General features: G+C 38.4%; 1 protein-coding gene across 2 annotated transcripts in view; it reads right to left on the minus strand.

Annotated features, from left to right (window-relative positions):
- Positions 1 to 21,555, minus strand: part of ATF2 (activating transcription factor 2) — an 84,066-nt gene extending 62,511 nt beyond the window's left edge. The window contains exons 1-2 of one of the 2 annotated variants that reach the window (XM_070358740.1): positions 21,392 to 21,555; positions 10,246 to 10,345 (exon numbers count right to left, since the gene is read on the minus strand). The gene's annotated coding sequence lies outside the window, so the exon portion shown is untranslated. The remainder of the gene's footprint in view (positions 1 to 10,245; positions 10,346 to 21,391) is intronic. The other variant, XM_005902545.2, reaches the window with a different exon arrangement.
- Positions 21,556 to 22,266: the final 711 nt, after the last annotated feature.

The following is a 22,266-nucleotide window of genomic DNA, read 5'->3' on the forward strand; positions in this document are numbered from 1 at the left end:
GTATCAATTTTTATACAAATAATAAACAGTGTTTATAACAGAAACAATTTAACCACCTAAAAAAAAAAAAAAAAATCTCATCTTTTAGGATTTGAATAGCTCACGTGGAATTCCATCACCTCCACTAGCTTTGTTTGTAGTGATGCTTCCTAAGACCCACTTGACTTCACATTCCAGGATGTCTTGCTCTAGGTGGGTGATCACACCATATCGATTATCTGGGTCGTGAAGCTCTTTTTTGTATAGTTTTTCTGTGTATTCTTGCCACCTCTTCTTAGTATCTTCTGCTTCTGTTAGGTCTATACCATTTATGTCCTTTATTGAGCCCATCTTTGCATGAAATGTTCCCTTCATAACTCTAATTTTCTTGAAGAGATCTCTAGTCTTGCCCATTCTATTGTTTTCCTCTCTTTCTTTGCATTGATCACTGAGGAAGGCTTTCTCATCTCTCCTTGCTATTCTTTGGAACTCTGCATTCAAATGGGTGTATCTCCTTTTCTCTTTTTGCTTCTCTTCTCTTCACAGCTATTTGTAAGGCCTCCTCAGACAACCATTTTGCTGTTTTGCATTTCTTTTTCTTGGGAATGGCCTTGCTCCCTGTCTCCTGTACAATGTCATGAACCTCCATCCACAGTTCATCAGGCACTCTATCAGATCTAGTGCCTTAAATCTATTTCTCACTTCCACTGTATAGTCAAAAGGGATTTGATTTAGGTCATACCTGAATGGTCTAATGGTTTTCCCTACTTTCTTCAATTTAACTCTGAATCTGGCAATTAGGAGTTCAGGATCTGAGCCACAGTCAGCTCCCGGTCTTGTTTTTGTTGACTGTATAGAGCTTCTCCATCTTTGGCTGCAAAGAATATAATCATTCTGATTTCACTGTTGACCATCTGGTGATGTCCATATATTGAGTCTTCTGAAAAAATGTGGTCCACTGGAGAAGGGAATGGCAAACCACTTCAGTAGTCTTGCCTTGAGAACCCCATGAACAGTATGAAAAGGCAAAAAGATAGGACACTGAAAAGATCAACTCCCCAGGTCGGTAGGTGCCCAATATGCTACTGGAGATCAGTGGAGAAATAACTCCAGAAAATGAAGGGACAGAGCCAAAGCAAAAACAATATCCAGCTGTGGATGTGACTGGTGACTGAAGCAAGGTCTAATTCTGTAAAGAGCACTACTGCATAGGAACCTGGAATGTTAGGTCTATGAATCAAGGCAAATTGGAAGTGGTAAAACAGGAGATGGCAAGAGTGAACATCAACATTTTAGCAATCAGCAAACTAAAATGGACTAGAATGGGTGAATTTAACTCAGATGACCATTATATCTACTACTGTGGACAAGAATCCCTTAGAAGAAATGGAGTACCCATCAAAGTCAACAAAAGAGTCCAAAATGCAGTACTTGGATGCAATCTCAAAAGCAACAGAATGATCTCTGTTCGTTTCCAAGGCAAACCATTGAATATCATGGTAATCCAAGTCTATGCCCCGACCAGTTATGCTGAAGAAGCTGAAGTTGAACATTTCTATGAAGACCTATAAGACCTTCTAGAACTAACTCCCCAAAAAGATGTCCTTTTCATTATAGGGGACTGGAATGCAAAAGTAGGAAGTCAAGAAACACCTGGAGTAACAGGCAAATTTGGCCTTGGAGTACAGAATGAAGCAGAGCAAAGGCTAATAGAGTTTTGCCAAGAGAACACAGTGGTCATAGCAAACACCCTCTTCCAAGAACACAGGAGAAGACTCTACAACCTATACTGGTAGGAAAATCACTGGCATGAAGAGTACACAGAGGGTTCTACACAAGATTTAAGAAGTCAGTTTCTTTAGTTTCTCTAATCTCTCTTTTAACTCTTCTTCTAATATTCTTCATCTTCCCTCTCCTTGTGATTTACTGCCAAGGTTTCTACTTTCCACCTTTCAACAAATATCTGAGGGTCTAATTTGTGCTTCACTCTATGCTATGTGCTAGGGATGTAGTAGTGAACTAAGATACTCTCAAGACTATTTGCTATCAAGACTTCCAGAATAGTGACGAAGTTTATACTAGCTAATCAAATATCCAGCTCAGACTTCTCTTTCCAGTTTCTAGGACAATTCCACATATAAACATGTGTATGTTCTTCATATTTTTTCTATTTCATTGCTATAAGGCATTTTATTTTAGAACTCCAAACATGGTTGAAGGTATAGTTTAAATTTTGTTTGTTATAACAGAGTCATAGCAGTATCCACTACTAAGTATACCACATAAATGATCAATCTTACATAATATAATTCTAAAAAAAAATCTTTAAAGCTTAAGGTTTATTTGGGGTTCACAAAGAGGTCATTGCTATTTTTGGATATTATGAACTAAATTACACTTGCTGAATTAAGACTTTGTAAAGAACTTTAAATTTGCTCTCAGAAAAATACAGAAAAAAGAAAGAATAATGTATAAAAATACACAAATATTTTTTAATTAAAAAAAAAAAAGAATATTACAATTTCCTTTAAAATACAATTATTTAAATAATTGTACCTAATACAGGACCTAACAGAAACAGAAGATATTAAGAAGAAGTGGCAAGAATACACAGAAGAACTATACAAAAAAGATCTTAATGACCCAGATAACCATGATGCTGTGATCACTCACCTAGTGCCAGACATCCTGGAATGCGAAGTCAAGTGGGCCTTAGGAAGCATTACTACGAACAAAGCTAGTGGAGGTGATGGAATTCCAGCTGAGCTATTTCAAATCCTGAGAGATGATGCTGTTAAAATGTCAGCAATATGTCAGCAAATTTGGAAAACTCAGCAGTGGCCACAGGGCTGGAAAAGGTCAGTTTTCATTCCAAACCCAAAGAAAGGCAATGCCAAAGAATACTCAAACTATAGCACAATTGCACTCATCTCACACACTAGCAGAATAATGCTCAAAATTCTCCAACTAGGCTTCAACAGTGTGTGAACTGAGAACTTCCAGATGTTTAAGGTGGATTTAGAAAAGGTAGAGGAACCAGAGATCAAATTGCCTACATCCACTGGATCATAGAAAAAGCAAGAGAATTGCAAAAAAACATCTATTTCTACTTCATTGTATACACTAAAGCCTTTGACTATGTGGATGACAACAAACTGTGGAAAATTCTTAAAGAGATGGGAATACCAGATCACCTTACCTACCTCCTGAGAAATCTGTATGCAGGTCAAGCAGCAAGTTAGAATGGGACATGGAACAATGGACTGGTTCCAAAGTGGAAAGGAGTATGTCAAGGCTTTATATTGTCACCCCGCTTATTTAATTTATATGGAGAGTACATCATGTGAAATGCTGAGCTGTCTAGGTTTGTCACAGCTTTTCTTCCAATGAGCAAGCGTCTTTTAATTTCATGGCTGCAGTCACCATCTGCAGTGAAAAAGCTAGCTTAAAACTCAATATTCAAAAATCTAAGATCATGGCATCCAGTCCCATCACTTTATGGTAAATAGATGGGGAAACAATGGAAACAGTGACACTTTGTTTTCTTGGGCTTCCAAATCACTGCAGATGGTGACTGCAGCCATGAAATTAAAATATGTTTGCTCCTTGAAAGAAAAGCTATGACAAACCTAGACAGCATGTTAAAAAGTAGAGACATTACTTTGCCAACAAAGGTCTGTCTAGTCACAGCTATGGTTTTTCTAGTAATCGTATAGATGGATGTCAGATATGGATGGACTATAAATAAAGCTGAATGCAAAGAATTGATGCTTTGAACTGTGGTGTTGGAGAAGACTCCTGAGAGTTCCTTGAACTGCAAGGAGATCAAACTTTCAATCCTAAAGGAAATCAGTCCTGAATATTCATCAGAAGGACTGATGCTGAAGCTCCAATAATTTGGCCACCTGATGCAAAGAACTAATTCATTGGAAAAGACCCTGATGCTGGAAAGACTGAAGGCAGGAGAAGGGGACGACAGAGGATGAGTTGGCTGGATGGCATCACCAACTCGATGGACATGAGTTTGAGCAAGCGCAGCGAGTTGGTGATGGACAGGGAATCCTGGTGTGCTGCAGTTCATGGGGTTACAAAGAGTCGGACAAAACTGAGCAACTGAACTGAACTGAAATTCTGCCACATTATTAAATAGTATCAGGAGTCCCCAACCTTTATTGGCACCAGGGACCAGTTTTGTGGAATACAATTGTTCCACAGATGGAGGTGGAGGATTGGGGTGGGGGTGGATGGTTCAGGTGGTAATCTGAACCCATGAGGAGAGTGATGGGGATTGGTGCATGGCACAAAGCTTCACTCACTTTCCCTGATGCTCATCTCCCACTGTGCAGTCCAGTTCTTAACAGGCTGAGAACAGGTACTGGTCTGCAGTTGGGGGGTTAGGGACTCCTGATAAAAATCATTAAATTTTAAATGTCATTTTAATGGCTATATAGTATTCCATATAGATCTACGGTGTCATACAGATACAACATATTTATAACTAATTCTCTATTACTCCATTATGTGTGTGTGTTAGTGGCTCAGTCGTGTTGACTCTGTGACCCTATGGACTGTCACCCATCAGGCTCCTCTGTCTGTGGGTTTCTCCAGGCAAGCACATACTGGTATGGGTGCTTGCCTGGGAAGCACCATACCAGAAGGGAAAGGTATGCCATTCCCTTCTCTGGGGGATATTCCTGACCCAGGGATTGAAAGTAGGTCTCCTGCAGTGCAGGTGAATTCTTCACTGTCTGAGCTCTATTACAACTATTCTCTTACTGATTTTCATCAGTTACTACTTTTGAGGACAAATCTTTGTGTAATATCTGTAATTATTTCCATTAGATGAATTTCTAGAACTGAAACTACTATATCAAAGTGAAGGCACATTTTTAAGACTTAATTTATATTGCTAAACTCTTCAGACACATAACACTGACTTCTACTTTACCTGTAAGTGTACAGAAAGACCTAATTTTTCAATGCTCACACCAACAGTGAATATTTAACATTTTTGTTAAATTAGTGGGAAAAAAATTTTTAAGTTGCATATCCTGACACACAAATGAGATTGAACCTTTTCATATATATATTGGCTCTTTGTAATCTCTAAACTGCTTCCTTTGCCCAATCTTTTTTAAAAAATGGAAGATATCTGACATACAACATTGTGTAAATTCAAGGTGTAAAATACGCTACCTTGATACATTTGTATGTTGTAGTACAACTGACATTGTATATTTATTTTACATTACCTAATTATAGTACAATATTGTTGTCTATATCCATTATACTGTACATTAGATCACCCTAGCTTACTCCTTTCAAATCTATATCCTTAAACATCAACTTTATCTATGCCTTTTGCCCATTCAAAAAAATAAAATGTTAGTCCAAAATTCTCTCTTGAATACAGGTCAGAGGCTCTTTCTTATAACATGGATTTCTGATTATTTACCTCATTGTATTCCTGATCTAGTTCTAACTATGCAAACTACAAATGATGCCCTAAACAGTGAAATGACTTACTCAAGGTAAAAAATGGTATGAGAAATTTCTCCTGCTATACTGTGCCTGCCAGCTGGCAAGCTTTGCTATACCGTGCATATGAACTGTCTTGTGTTGCAATTCTTTGCTTACCAACTATACAGCAGTTTTATGTAAACCACTTTAAAAAAATAGTACAGAAAGACTCTCTGGGGACTTGTAGAGTTACTCAATAGACCCATTATCAAATAAAACCACACATAATATAAGATGCCAATTAAAAAATCCTAATGAAGAACACTTTAAGGAAAGATGAAAGGAAGGAAATGGTTGAAATTAACCAGCAAACCATTTCTTGTAACTTAAAATGAATAAAAAGACAACCTTCCAAGGAAAAACATAAATAAGGGTATCTTCACGGGAGACAGATTAGTCAGGCCATTGAGGGAGCAGCCTGTCTAAGTACAGAGTGTGGGAACCTGGACAAGAAGAGAAAGGTGCTCATGGGGGGAGGAGGTTGGGCTGGACAGGAGACTGAGTTAGGTGAGGAAAGATCTGTCTATGCAGGCAGGGGGAAGCAGTCTGATGTGGGATGTCGGTGCCCCAGAAGGGTGAGGAGGCATCCACGTGAGGTAAAGAACAGGGATGGCATCAGCCCAAGACAGGATATCAGGACCGAGCAAGAGGATACCTACCTGCTGAGAGGAAAAGGCCTGGTGGCAACAGGCAATTCATTACATGTAATGCAGGTAATGAATGAATAAGTGAATTTCTCAAGGATACAGTGGATGAAAATAGGCAACACTATACAGAGGATGGAAATAATTACACAGAATAAATCCTGATGATGGGATTTAGAGATATTGGTATGAACTCATGATTTTCAATGTAAACATACATAAACACAGATGATAATATGTGTATAAATATGCACATATATTCACATACTTCCCTAGCTGTGTCACTGAGAGGGCCTAGGAACACTGATAACACATAAGCAAGAAGCCCACTTAGCACCCAGACCTTGATGTCAAAATGCCATTTTCAACCAAAAGGAACCTGGGATCCTTGAAGAATTGGTTGATTCCAGGGCTGAAGCAGGAAAAATACATGATGGGCCTTAAGTACCTTGTGCAAGAAAGAAGGAATACTATGGATTTAGTCAGAAAGTGGCTAGATCTCAGACAATTTCAGAATCAAAATAAATGACAGTAATAGATATTATAAATAAAATAGGATTTCATTAATCTGATATAAAAGATATATACCAATATAGAAGAATAAACTGAAAGTTTGATTAGACAGGATACTTACATCCTCTCAAACTATCTCCCCATAAAATACATTTTAATTACTAAAGACAAAAGAGTAATATACAGTACAAATGCCTGGCAAACATCACTTTACTCAAGTGATACAAGTTAACTAAAAATAAGAAAAATCAGTATCCATATCATTGCAACCAAAGGGTTGCAATGAGGAGGTCACAGCATCACTTTCATGATAGTCATGCCAAAGACACATAATCTGAATCTAATCATGAAGAAATACTACACAACCCCAAATTGAGGTAAATCCCCTCAAAACAACTGGCCCATAATTTTCAAAGTGCCAAGTCAAGGAAAGATCAAGGAACTGTTTCAGATCGAAAAAGACCAATGAGTCATGACAACTAACTGCAACATGAGATTCTAGACTGAATCTGTTTGCTATAAAGGACAGACATTATTGGAATAACTGGCAATACTTAAATATAATGTACAGATTAGATGGTAGCAATATTTTAAAATTAACTTCTTGATTTTCATGGTTGTATTATGATTTAAGAGGAGAATGTCTTATTGTAGAATATAAAGTATTTGCAGGAATGGGACATCATGCTAGCAACTTATCTTAAAAGGTTCTGAACTAAAAAAAACTAAAAATAAAAACGGAAAAACTTACAGGAGGAGCTTAAAGTGTATAGAAATAACATGCACTATCATAATTCACATATAACCATTATATAATTAGCATCATGTAACTTAGCAATAGTTAAGAGAATATACTAAAATATACAAATTCTCTTAACAATTCTCTGATTGTTTCTGGATTATAACTTTCATATTGTGTCAAAGAACAGAAAAACTATGTTCTGTATTGAAAGTTAAGAGCAAACAGAATAATAATTTCTATATCTGAATAAAGACTTGAGAGGTGACTAAAATTTAGACAATTAGCTGTCCTATAGGCAACTCCCTTGTTTAAAACATGAAATGTGGGTTAAACATTTTAAGATAGACAATATTAAACATATTAAGATAGACAATCCTTTACCCTGTAATATCAATATTCCCATGCCATTTTTAATTATATTATTCAAATGATACAACTGATAAAAATATCTGCTTTTCTTAGATCTCCTATCAAAAACAAGTAAAAAGGAAATCACTTCATAGAAACTAGTATGAGCAAATGAATCTTTGAAAACAGAAGTGGGGGAAATGAATCCGTTTCTGGTGGTTAATTTCAGAAATCACTACATTCTAAAATATGAATTTTACTCATCTTCTAGTTATAGAACTACAAATGTTGTAACCTCTACATTTAAAACATGTACTCAAGTTTCAAAGCAGATTTCTGAAATACAGATAATATTTAATGTGACCTATGATGTGCAGAATTCCCAAACATTTCTAATACAAATATATTTTATGAAATTTATTTGAAGATATTTGACTATTTGTACCTGATACTGCATTAAGAATAAGGTATGTTTCCTGACCTCAAAATTAGTTTAGTAAGGAAGACAAACAAGTGAAAACAGTAATACTAATTTAGTGATATACATACAATAATAAAGATATACACAGGTGCTATGGGAACATAGGGAACAGGGAGTATACTAGAGCTGGTTACCTTTCTTCCCCACCCATAATCCCCTCTTAGAGCCAGATGGCCAGCAAAGGGCAATCCTATATTTCCATTACCCGACATACCTGTTTCATTCAGGTAAACCAGGAAAGACATCTGAATAAGTTAAGCCAATCAGATTACCTCTTCAAGAAATGTGTTAAAAAAAAAAAAGTCAACCAGAGCTATACATTAGACATTTAAAATCATACTCAGGATTCACAGACACCTTCTATCATGTTCATACTGATAAGAAATTAATGAAAGCCAGAATGGAGCAGGCACAGAAAACAGGGACAAAAAACCAAGTAGCCAAGATGAGTGAAATGAAGCCTGATGCTTTCTGTGACTGGGTCAAGTGAGAATCTTTTCTATACTGAGTATGAGCTCTTCTTTTCTCTAAAGTTAAATTTATCTGATCTTCTACCCCATCATTAAGACAAGTACCTAACCAACCCTGGAGAGACAAAGGATCTGCGAAGGGTACTAAAGGAAGTAATGCCTGGACTTAAGTCTTCTCAAAGAAAAAAGAGATGATGTTTTGGGCAGAGGAAATAGCAGAATACACAGAAGGATGGATCTCCAAGAACCTCTAATGGCTAAACTATGGGCTATGTGATTGAAGAAGAGAGCTGGGGCCACAGCAGGAAGCAAATTTCAAAGGGCCTTTAGTGCCCGAGCAAGGAGTCTGGAGTCCAACCTTATTCCCTTATCTGACCCCTACCCTGAGGTTATAAACTATGGCCCTGTGCCAAAATGTTAAAGTTTTTCAACTTTCTAAATAGTTGAGGGGTGTGTGTGGGGTGGGAGGGGCGGAGGAGAGAAAGAAGCAATAGAGACTATATGTGACCCCCATAAAGACTAAAATCTTACTATTTGGCTCGTCAAAGAAGTTTGCTTAATCTTGCTATTAAAAATGGGAAGATTCATGTTGAGGTTTGACAGAAAATAACAAAATTCTGTAAAGCAATTAAAAAATAAATTTAAAAAATTTAAAGAATTAAATAATAAAAAATGTAAAGATTTTAAATAGGTGATTTAGATCATCAAAGGGGCATTTTTGCAACATCACTAATAGAAGTGTGGAGGATGATTAGTGAGAGTAACACCATGCATAAGAAAATCAGTTACAAACATCTAGATTCAGGAAAGAGAATGATGATTTATACTCAAACAATGCCAGTCAAAATGAGAGGAAAGGAGAAGTTATGCTCTTATGATTAGGTCTCTAATCCTTAACAGTGTCTGGATACCCTTGCATGGACTGGCCTCTGACACCCACCGCATTCTTACGATACCTTGATTTTCTGGCTGTAGTAATGCAAACTTTAATCAGCTCACTCTCTCATCCTAGAGTGCTTTTACTTCCCATTCATCTGTTTCTTAGTTAATGCCACTCACCACTGATCTTCCTCCCTCCACTTTCCCCATACCCTGTAATTTCAAATGTCTCTTTTAGTATCCAGTTATTGAGCACATCCAAGAGAGTAGGACTTTCTGTCCAAATTGTTTTTAAAATATAGAAAATATCTCAAGGATTAACTCCTGTTACTATCCTTATAAAGTCCTACAAGAGCTGCGACTTTCATACTGGGACCCTTTGCTATAAAGGACTCCCTAGTCAGACAAGTTAGGACCCTTTGAATTAAAATTATGTACTTTTATGTAAAGTCTTTGGTGTGCTTTTATATGCTGATATGCATTGTAGCTCCAAAAGGACATCTCCAAATCTGCCAAACCTCAGAATTTTTTTTTTTGTTAAACAATAGTCAATACGGTAGGACACTAACATTCTGAGGACTGCTGTCTGGAAATACCTCTTTAATAATATTTGAGAGACAATCACAAAATAAAAGGCCACTTTTGCAGTAAAAACTTAAAATCTCTTACCTTTCTAGCTGGTAGGCCATGAGCTTTATCTACTCTGCTGCCAGGTATCTGTCAGCTCTTATCAAGTAAGCAGTGCTTCTCAAGCTTCCATCTAAATATCCTTAGGGCAAAGGAGAGACAGAAAAGAGAAAACTCATTACTCTGCAAGAGCTAAATAACTTCACTACAAAAATTTATAAATGGCTATTTTACATTTTAAAGTGCATGTGAATTTTGCCTTCCATTCCATTATTTAATATAAAAATTAAGGTTCCCTCAAAAATCTTCCAGGAAGATACTTATCCTGTGGCCTCCCACAACTCCTGGCACACTGCCACCTATTAGAGGTATAATAGTTTCAAGGATGGAAGCATGGTAATGGAGTCTTGGTGAAAAGAGAAAAATAAAACTTTTTAATGCAACAGAAGGGAGAGGTAGTCATAGCTGATCTGTAAAATGGCAGTGCTGAATCTGAGCAGCAAAATTCTTAGAGTGAACATATTAATAGTTCCTCCTGTATCTGTGTGCTCTACACAACAGTTTATGTGGTTCTTATTTGGAAACAACTTGACTTTTTTACACCTGTATCAGCTAGGATTAGGTTTAGCTGTGAGTGAGAAAACTCAAAACAACAATGGCTTAAGTGAGTCAACAGTTTATTTCTCACATGAAAACAGGCAGTCAGAACCATGACCATTAGGAACCCAGGTTCCTTCTATTTTGCAGTTTTGCCATCTTCAACATGTGCCATCTCCATCATGGCTTAAAATAACTGCTCAAGGTCTAACCATCACATCAGATGACAAGAAGGAAAATGGGGAGATGAGTGATAGCCTCCTTTCAAGGACACTTTTCAGAAATTTTACAGGAAACCTCTATTCTGGTCAGAACTTAAGTCACATGGCTAGAGCTAGCAGGGAAGCCGGGAAATACATTCTTTATTTCATCATATGCTCAAGGTGGGGGTGGGGGGAAATGGAGCATCTACAATAAGGAAAAAAGACGAGAATGAATACTGGTGGATAGTTTTTTCTATCATCATACTCTGGTCGTTCTAAAATGGAAGATGGTTGGATCCCTTGTAGAGATGCCTTATCAGTCCACTGATGGGAGCTTTCAAAAGTAGATAGTTCTGCTAGCAGCCAAGGAGCAAGACCAATGTTAATAAGGACTTCTCTAAATATGCAAGACCAATCTCTATCTGAAGACCAGAGTAAAGAAACAACGTAAATAGCTAAGGTTTGGAAGGATAATCTCACTAGGTTTTCCATAAACTTTCCATAAAAATGATTACACGGGACCATTAGGTAAGTAATGGAGTGCCTAAGATGAAATTGGGTAAGAACCTGCCAGAAAGCTCAGTTATTAACTGCATTAGGAAAAGGCAGGAACTTTGTTCCTGAACAAAGTTAAAGGGAAAATCAACTTTTCTCTACATTTGAGTGCTGAGCTCCCTTACGTGAGAGCCAAGTGTGAATTTGAAGCTCCTTTTCCTTATTGCACAAACTGTTGAGAAGAGAACTTGTACTTTACCTTGAATAAGGTTGGCTGAAAAGGCCTTAATATGTTTAAAACTTCTGATGCAAATACCAAAAGCGATAATGACTCTTTATTTCAAAGCTGGCAACAAAATTCTGTTTTATATACAGACTATTCCTTAAAGGAAAAGGGACCAGAAGAGGGTATTCTGCTAGACAAATGTAAAATGGGGACTATGAAAGGAGCAGCAATTCAAAGGACAAATGGCTCTGTGGGATAGCTCAAAGTTTCACATCTTCCAGAGAGAGATAAATTTCTGCAAATTATCTTTCATGGAAATGCTTAAGTATGGCTTCAGATTTTCCTATTGAATATTTGCATTTAGTTCAGCAGCTGCTTACAAAAGACCAGGAACTTATATCTAGAAAGCAGCAAGATAGCCTTATGATCTTTACTTCAAGCAAAAGCAAGAACATTAAGCCAGCCAGCTGAATCTGCCAAACAGAGCTCATGTTTAATGCATGCAAGGTTAAGCTAATTATCTAGACTTTGAAAAACATTAAAAATAAAGGTTTATTTGTTTGTAACTTGAAGGGCACAAAAGTAAGGACTCTCTCCTTTACTACTACTACCCTACCCCAGCTACTGTGTATGTGTGTCTTATACTTGGATAAAATCGACTTGTAGGTAAGAGGTAGGATCTGTCTGCTAAAGGGGACAAACACTACTAATGACAAGTATTCAGGAAAGAGAAACTGGGGCAAGGAACAGGGCCCAAAAAGGTAGACATCAGTGTGAGAAAGGAATTAATTCTACTTAAGGGTGATTCTGGGAGAGAAGCTAGCTTCTGGCCTTGTGGGAGCAGAAGAGCTAGGTGGGTGGGGGAATAGACTTTCAAGGCAGCAACATTCAGACAGGTGTTTGTATTACTGCAGATACACTAAGACTTTTCAAGGGACTCATAAGTAAGACATGTTTTAAGAACATCAATTCTTGTATCTTCAACTTCCCTATGTTTGCTTTCCTAATAATAATCTGCCTGCTTTCCCTAAGTGCTCATAATTCCATACCTGAAAAGAAACCCATACCTCTTAGCCACATCAAATATTATTACAATGCATTGCCCTGGATTGTAAAAATCTCCATGGAACAAAACAAGGGGATGATTTAAAATAAGAGTGTCTTAAAGCCTCCATTAATCAAGGCACCCTTAAAATAGTGCTGTTAAAGCAAAGCATGGCTTTTTAAGAATGGTGTCGTGCCTTGTGTTGAGGAATGTTTTGAATTCAGATGTACTGAACAATGTGATGACAGGAACAAAACCCCTTTCATTTAATGATTGCCTCTTCTATTCTCAAAATACTGTGGAAAAATGCATTGTCCTGAGAGTGAGCTTCATGAGAACAAAGCAAAGAGGAAATCAATAGGAAACTCTGTAAAGTTCAATTTATATTTGTTGCAAAGAAGTAGGATAAGGTGATGTGATCAAAATAGTTTAAAGCATTAAAATACCCTGGATTCAAATAAAATTATTCTTAATTATAAGTTCAGTAAGAAAAAGGAACAATAAAAATGCTCAATTGTTAAAGGTGAATTAAGTCGTTTGTTTTTTTAAACCAATGTCAGATTGAATCACTAAGGATCACAGTTGACGCTCGAACAACTCAGGGCACCAATCTTCCATACAGTTCAAAACCTGACTGTAACTGAAGAGATGTCCTCTGTATATGTGGATCCTCCACTTTCGCAGTTCTGCTCCCACAGGTTGAACTACTGGCAGGTGACGCAGTAATATTGCATATACTACTGAAAAAAATTCACGTAAGTCAACCCATGCAGTTCAAACCTGTGTTCATCAAAAATCAACTGTACTTAGAATGGTGTCAATATCTTGAAAAGTCAGAAATCATTTTTTTTCAGCTCGTTGTTTAGTCACTAAGCTGTGTCTGACTCTTTGTAACCCCATAGACTGCAGCATGCCAGGCTTCCCTGTCCTTCACTATCTCCCGGAGTTTGCTCAAACTCATGTCCATTTAGTCAGTGGACTCAAACATCTCATCCTCTCTTGCCCGCTTCTCCTCTCGCCCTCAATCATTTCCAGCATCAGGGTCTTTTCCAATGGGCTGTCTCTTCACATTAGGTAACCAAAGTACTGAAGCTTCATCATCAGTCCTTCCAAAGAATATCCAGGGTTGATTTCCTTTAAGATTGACTGGTTTGATCTCCTTACTGTCCAAGGGACTCTCAAGAGTCTTCTCCAACACCACAGTTTGAAAGTATAAATTCTTTGGCGCTCAGCCTTCTTTATGGTCCAACTCTCACATTCACACACGACTACTGGAAAAACCATAGCTTTGACTATACAGACCTTTGTCAGCAAAGTGATGTCTCTGCTTTAAAACTTTTCTTCCAAGGAGCAAGCATCTTTCAATTTCATGGCTGCAGTCACTGTCCACAGTGATTTTGGAGCCCAATTAAATGAAATCTGACACCATTTCCACTTTTTCCCCATCTATTTGCCATGAAGTGATGGGACTGGATGCCAAGATCTTCATTTTCTGAATGATGAGTTTTAAGCCAACTAAAACTAAACTTACAAAGAAAAATTTTAAGAATCAACTTAGAAATGTGCAAGAGTACACAGTTCATCAAATTATTTTCAGGAGTATGAGTATACTAGACAGAATGGTTGCCCAAAGATGTTCACACCCCAATCCCCCTGGAATCTATGAATAGGTTATGTTACAGAGCAAAATGGACTTTGCAGATATAAAAATGGTCACAGATTCTGAAACAGGAAGGTTATCCTGGGTTATCCAAATGGGCCAATCTGATCATATGACCCAGTGAGAGCAGAGAACTTTCTCTGTCAGATTCTGACAGTAGCAGAAGTCAGAGATAAGCAAGAGATAGACTTTACTTGCCATTACTTGAGGCAGCAATACTGAAAGCATTTTAGCTTCTACAAGTGAAGACCAGCTCCAACTGACAGTCAACGAGGCAAGAGGAATGGCAGTCCTGTAACTGTATGCAGTCAACAATCCAAACGAATTGGAAAGTGGATTCTTCCTCAGAGACTCCCCACTTCCCAAAAAATGTAGCTCTGTGAGCATACTGATTTAGACTTTGTAAGGTCCTAAAAAGAGGGCCCAGCTGGACTTCTGACAAAAGTTGTGAGATAAATTTCAATTGTTCTATAATGCAAAGTATGTGGTTATCTTTGATGAGGAATAGAAAATTAATAAAGCAAAAACTGTAGGACTTGGGAGGACAGGCTTGCAGACCAAGGAACTGCAAAGATTTATTAGAGTTTTCTCTGTGATCTAATTTCCTTCTCATATCTTGGTAAGCACCAAAAAAAAAAAAAAAAAAAAGCCAAGAAATGATCCTAGAGCTCACACTGGGAACAGCAGTATAGTCATAATAAACCTAAGAAGCTGAAAACCTGAAGGTGTAAGCTAGAAGGACTTCATTCTCCTTTCAAGGTTTAAGATTCTTTGAATTTCTAAGCTAGGAAAAATTTAAATGGTATGATTTCACTACTATCCTCTCCAGTAAGAAAAATATACTAGCTTCAGGATTGTCCAAAAAAAGTGAAATTACTGTATATGTAAAATACATTAAGTACAGTGCACAACACTCATACAGTATCTATTCAGTTTATTATAAATTTTACTGTTTTATTTTGACTTTAAATGTACATTTTCCTAATAATCCTAATCTTACTACCTCCTTTGGGGCTGGTGCACTGGGACGGCCCAGAGGGATGGTATGGGGAGGGAGGAGGGAGGAGGGTTCGGGATGGGGAACACATGTATACCTGTGGCGGATTCATTTTGATATTTGGCAAAACTAATACAATTATGTAAAGTTTAAAAATAAAATAAAATTGGAAGAAAAAAAAAGAAAAAAAAAAAAGAAAAAAAAAAAAAAGTCTGAAGGTGAGAACTAGTTAAATTTTTAGACAGAAGTTTTTTTTAATTAATCTTTAACCCATGAATTTGATGGTATCCCCTCAAGTTATCTGGTACATGTTTAGTTCATCAGTGTAAGGAAATGAGAAAAATATAAACTCAGCTTTAAGGATGAAAGCAGTAGTTTTTAATTGTTGCCCACTGCCAGCAGACATGGGACTTGCCAGGTGGCACAGAATCTGTGCCTGCCAAAGTGGTAAAGAATCTGTCTGCCAAAGCAGGAGATGCAATAGACACAGGTTCGATTCCTGAGTCAGAAAGATTCCTTGGAGTAGGAAATGGCAACCCACTCCAGTATTCTTGCCTGGAAAATTCCACATACGTACACACAGCACACATGACGGATGTTCTTCATACATATCACCACTCCCAAGAGTATACCAAAGTTTTGATGAAATTCCTCAAAGTTGATGAGATACATGAAGAGCATCATAGACTTTTCTCAATACTGTATTCATGAAAGTACATTATGAGTGCAGATGGCCCTATGGATTCAAACAACCTTGAATCAAAAATATTTGGGGGAACAGGACTTCTTTGGTGGTCCAATGGTTAAGGCTCTGTACTTCCAATGCAGGGGGCACAGGTTCAATCTCTGGTCAGGGAAGTTCCAATATCCCAAGCAGTGTGGCAAAAAAAAAAAAAAAAAAAAAAAAAAAAAAAAATTCGGGGGAAGAAATTTCAGAAAGTTCTAAAAAGCAAATCTTGTGTTTGTCTCCTGCTGGCAACCATGTACACAGCATTTACACTGTATTAGGTATCATAAGTCATGTAGGATGATTTAAAGAACATGGGAGGATGAACTTAGGTTATATGCAAATACAATGCCATTTTATATATGGGACTTGAGTATCAATAAATTTTGGTATCCACGGGATCCTGGAACCAAACTTCCACAGATATTGAGGGATAGCTGTACGTGAATAGTGAAATTAGCCCAATGTCTCAAAATATTCTTTAATAAAAATAACGGTAGTCCAATTTTTAAGTCGAACTTCATTTCTCAAGTGAGTCTTGATTATTCCCAGACCTCTACTTCCTAGGTGATACAAGGTAAGCAAGTTCTTACTTTAAATTTTAAAATTACAATAGAACAAGATTAGAAATATATAAACACAAAGAACTTACAGATTAATGGTTATGAATGTGAACAGTGCTAATCCAAGTTTTTACCAATAACATTATTTTAGACTTGGTAATCGTATGAGTTATGTGAAATAACATCTCCAGCATTGTTTCTGCTCAAGGCAGATGAGCAAAATGCGCTTCTTGATCACTGCTTTTCCTCACTAAAAACTTATCTCTTAAAGAATAAAAAGATTAAATAGAAATTCACAGCTCAGCAAGAATTAAAATAATTCATAATCACCCCTCAGGAGTATATCAATAACAATTTTTCATTATGAAGAGGGCACAAATAAGATATAGATTATGTACAATTCCCTTAACAACACTAGTAAGCTTATATCCTCCGACACCATACAAAGTATGTCAAAATTCAAGTAAATGAGAGAGATACTACCTCAGAAGTAACCCTCATTCCAACATCCATATTTCACAATCATTAAAATCTATCTTACAAAAGATAAAAGATACCAGTGACTCTCAACACTGTGATTGAGAAATGATGTTGTACTTATAGTAAATAATTAGTAAAGAAATCAAAAGCACAAATATCAGAAGTATGGTCTTTAAATTGAATCATCAGGAAGAAATGAAAGGTCTCACTGAAATGTTTATAGTGGGATTGGTGAAGTAGAAGAAAATGATAACTGGATTGCACAGAAATCACAGTATTACAATTTTATCAGTTCAGTGATTTCTGGTAACACTATCCTAGCAAGTATCCAATAAATAAAAGGAAACTCACTAACCCAAACAATAGAATTAGAAAAAAACTAAGTTATAAAACTGGAATGTCAAAGATTCAGGTTCCATGAGACAAACTAAAGAATGTTTAGGGAACATATTTATAAACTTAAGGTCATTATTAAGGTAGCCATGTAATACCACAATACACCTGGTGATTTACCAACTGGCTTTTGCCAATTACAATCATTCCCACCTGTCTTTCTCCGCTGCTGCTGCTGGGGCTAAGTCGCTTCAGTCGTGTCTGACTCTGGGAGACCCCATAGACTGCAGCCCACTAGGCTCCTCCGTCCCTGGGGTTCTCCAGCCAAGAACGCTGGAGTGGGTTGCCATTTCCTTCTCCAATGCAGGAAAGTGAAAAGTGAAAGTGAAGTCGCTCAGTCGTGTCCGACTCTTAGCGACCCCATGGACTGCAGCCCACCAGGCTCCTCTGTCCATGGGATTTTCCAGGCAAGAACACTGGAGTGGGTTGCCATTTCCTTCTCCAGTGCATGAAAGTGAAAAGTGAAAGTGAAGTCCATCAGTCATGTCCAACTCCTTGCGACCCCATGGACTGCAGCCTACCAGGCTCCTCCGTCCATGGGATTTTCCAGGCAAGAGTACTGGAGTGGGGTGCCATTGCCTTCTCCTTGTCTTTCTCTACTAATCTTGAGAATCTCTCCAATAATAAGCTACTATTACTGTTGGGACTAGGCTTCTCAGGTGGCTCAGTGGTACAGAATCAGCCTGCCAAGCAGGAGAGACAAGTTTGATCCCTGTATTGGGAAGATCCCCTGGAAAAGGAAATGGTAACCCACTCCAGTATTCCTGCCTGGGAAACCCCAAGGACAGAGGAGCCTGGCAGTCCATGGGGTTGCAAAAAGTTGGACACAACTTAGCAACTAAACAACAACAGCTGTTGGGAGTGCTTTCTATTCCTTGGATATTGTGACAGAAAAAATGACTGAGAATCACTATCTTTGTTAAGACAGACTGCAGACGGGTGAATAGGCCTAGCCCCCAAAGCATTTATTTACATCCCTTATTGTTGCAAAAAATGTTTTTAATTACTACAATTACCAAAATGCCAAGAGAAAAAAAAGCATCAGTAAAAATAAAAATGTAAATGATGTATCAGTTTCAAGCTTGTTAAAAAGAATTAAGTGAAAGTAATAATCTGTATTTACAATTACAATATATATGTAAAATAATTCCAATTATTGTTGGCCTTAAAAATCCACAAACTTCCTTAAATTTCTTTGAAACTATACCTTACACTAAGTTTTTAACCTTAAGAAACAGAAATAAGATGTTTTGTGGGATTGGCCCCTAGATATGAATGGTGAATACTATTACTACTACCTCCTCGTTAAGTTCCATTAAGAGAACATGAGGAATTTTATGTACGTTCTTAGTCTTAAGGAATAGGTGTGAGAATAAGATAAACAGAAATATAGTAAGTTAAACTTCTGACTATAACTGCTAATTTGTTTTATTTACAGTACATTTTAATTAGAGCCTAGAATAACATTTTGTGTATTAATTTTAAAAAATACATTATTGCTACTCACTGGGTTTTCAATGAGAGACTGGTGGAAATCTGGTTTTAAATAGGGAGACTTCAACTACTTTACCTTGTTGGAGGACATTACAGTAAGACTATTAAAGAGAAAGAAGTACCAGCTTACAGTCTTTACTTCATAATGGAAGGAAGAGCTTGAAAACAAAAATGAGTGGAAACAGCATGTACAGTGGGACTGTTTACTTGATCTAATATGATCTAACAACAATTTACCAGCAGATAACATACAAGTCATTAAACCCCAACTTTTCCAAAATACAAAAATTTAAGTAGAAAAAATGTAGATGATTAATTGAAAGTTAATACTAATTATAGGTAGTAGAAATTTGAGGCAGAGTACATCATTTTTAAAAACGAAATTCATATAGCTTCTAAATCCTAAATACAAATACTCCAATTTATGAAAGAGCTGACACAATCATTTTTACTGTTAATCTTAGTTTTAAAACACAAAACAAATATTCCAAGTAAAGTAAATGTAGGAATTTCTGGATTACATTATCTAATACATAATATAGTGCCCCAAATATGAAATAAACATTCTAATAAGATGTTTTAAAAAGAACTTCTAGAAAATACAATCAAATCTGCAGGAGGTATCATGTACCTTAAAAACATAAGCACAAAAGCACCTGAAAGCTCCGTCCTTAATGACAGTTAAAAAACAAGCACTTATGTTCTAAATTACAATATTATATTTTAGTTAAAAACCTAATGGCGGCAGCATCCTCTCAGAGTAAGATTAAACATGTCTTGGGGAAGCAGCATACACAGCACTGTAAATTTGGACTATTCTTACAGATTATTTTACAAAGATTAGGATTCAATTATCGATGGCCTTAATTGTTTGATCTGAAGAAAGACATCTCTATTTTTTTTAACATACTTTACAATGATGTTCCTGCAGTTTTGAGAACAGTGTTTTTAGTAGATTCTTCAAGTCAGTGTAATCAATTAAATAACAAAATATAATTGCTATTATATTTGTCTTTCAGGGCACTTAACCATATAGGGATGACTTTCTAAGAAGTTTCTCACCTTCATAGTTTTGGTACAAAACACCAAAAATATAGGCTTTAAGATAATGCCTAGAGAGACTGACAGTGGTTATAAATTACTTCAGATAGGACAAAAAATGTGCTCAGCGCAACAGTTTTTGTTCTGATTTCAAATCTATACATTAAGTGTATCTACTGTTACTGTCTCCAAATTTTAAAATTCCCTAGAAATTGTTACTTTCACATAATAGGTATTAGTCAATAGCCTGAAGTCCATCAGGAGTAATCCCTTTTACTCCATCATATTCACAGTAGTTTTGCTCTTGGCCTGGCCAGTTTTAAAACTCTTCATTAACCAAAGGCAAAGATAATTTTATACGATATAAGGGCACAAAAATAGTCCCCATCTCTTTCGCTCTCTCCCTCCTTCTAGCGTCAGTTGAACAAATGAACACAGAACCCGCCCCCCCCCACACACACATACATACACACACACTCTCGGTACTGGTCCCCAGGGCATCAATTAAAAAAAAAAAAAGTTATACCCCTACGATTCTCTACAGTCTACCCAGGAAGGTTTTAAAAAAAAAAAATGGGGGAAAATAGGAGAATCAATCTGCACCGCACCTCAGCCCCGCCCCATCGGGAAAAAGTGGGGGGTGGCGGGAGTGTGAAGGGGCAGAAAGGACAGATAAGGCCAAGACTTCCAAGTCCCAGGTTCTCCATTCCATTTGTTCCGTCAGCTTCCACCGCAGCCAGAGACCCTGAGCCTATTTTCTACCGCACCTCCAGTTCCTCCCCACGCCACCATCATATACAGTGCCCAACCACTGAGTGCAGAGACCAGAGCCGGCCCTCTTCCTGTTCCATTCCAGAACTGAAGGGGGGTTTCCCTGCGCCCTCTGCGACTCCGACATGTGCCCTCGGGACCTCTGAACAGACCAGAGAAGGGGAAGGTACATCGGGGGAGGGGTCTAAGAGACGCCGTTATTCCTTTTTCCTCCACGTTAGGAAAGCGCGCGAGCGGGGAGGGGCCGGAACAACAAATGCCAGTTACCTAACGGTCCGGCCTGGCCAGTCCGGCTCCTGAAGCCGACGCCGCGCGGGCCGCAGAGGCGGCAGCGCAGCCACAGCCGCCCCGAGGGCTAGGCACAGAGGCAGGAGAGCCCGAGGTGATGGGAAGCGGGGGGTGGGGACTATGGTGAGCGACGTCGCCATGTTAGTGCCTTCTTTCTCCGTATCCCTACAGTCTCCAGTCCTGCGGCCCTCTCCTCATCACTACTCACCTTTCCAGCTCACTAGTTCATGCTCTTTTCGGTCGTTGGGAAGACCCAAGCTCCGCGGTGTTTACAAACTACCCCTAGAGGAAAGGGCTGAACCGCACTTTAAAGGCCACGGGCTCCCACAGGCTTCCGTCCTCTCTCGCGAGATCGGACTGACAACCCTTTTCTCCGCCCCACTCCCGGCATCCCTCCTTTCTTTTCGCGCCCCTCCCCTACACGCACACTCCCCTTCTAGCCTTCCTTCAGACGGAGCGCCTCCGGGTCAGGTGGTTCCCTCAGGCTGAAGGAAGTGGGTGGGACTTCAGGAGGGCAGGGAAAGGAGGGCGGGAACCAAGGGATACTCGAGCGCTGATTATTGGATAAAGAACTCGAAGGGCGGGAAGCAGTTATGGAGGAGGCGGGACCAGAGAGTCAAAAGAGCTGTGCTCTGTAACCCGCGAGCAACTGCAGACTGTGATTGGCAGACGGCTGGGAGGCGGGCGCGAGTGTGGGGCGCTGGAGCAGGTGGATGCTGAGGTCGCGTGAGGTTGATGGTGTGCAGGAAGGAAAGGTGAACTCTGGGAAGGCTGCGAGCGGCGGGAGAGAAAGCAGGAGTCCTCTGAGCCCAGCTCCGGAAACCTGGTATTTCCGTTGCTGTCACTTCCCGGTCCTAGGTAGAAAGGAGAGTAAAGCGTAGGGAGGCGCTCACCAAAACCCACCTTCCGGCTACAACTGAACCCTGAGACGGAGAGCTTCGGTTTAGAAGCGGAGTGTGCTGGAAATTAACTCTCGAGCCCCCAACATGTCTGAAATGCGAAAGATGTCAGTTCTGAAAATAAACGAGAAAGCCTTTACTATGAATGGCATTTTTTCGAATTTTACTAAGCTGTAGCTGAAAC

The sequence above is a fragment of the Bos mutus genome, chromosome 2, assembly GCF_027580195.1.
Source record: "Bos mutus isolate GX-2022 chromosome 2, NWIPB_WYAK_1.1, whole genome shotgun sequence".
NCBI classification, from domain to species: Eukaryota; Metazoa; Chordata; class Mammalia; order Artiodactyla; family Bovidae; genus Bos; species Bos mutus.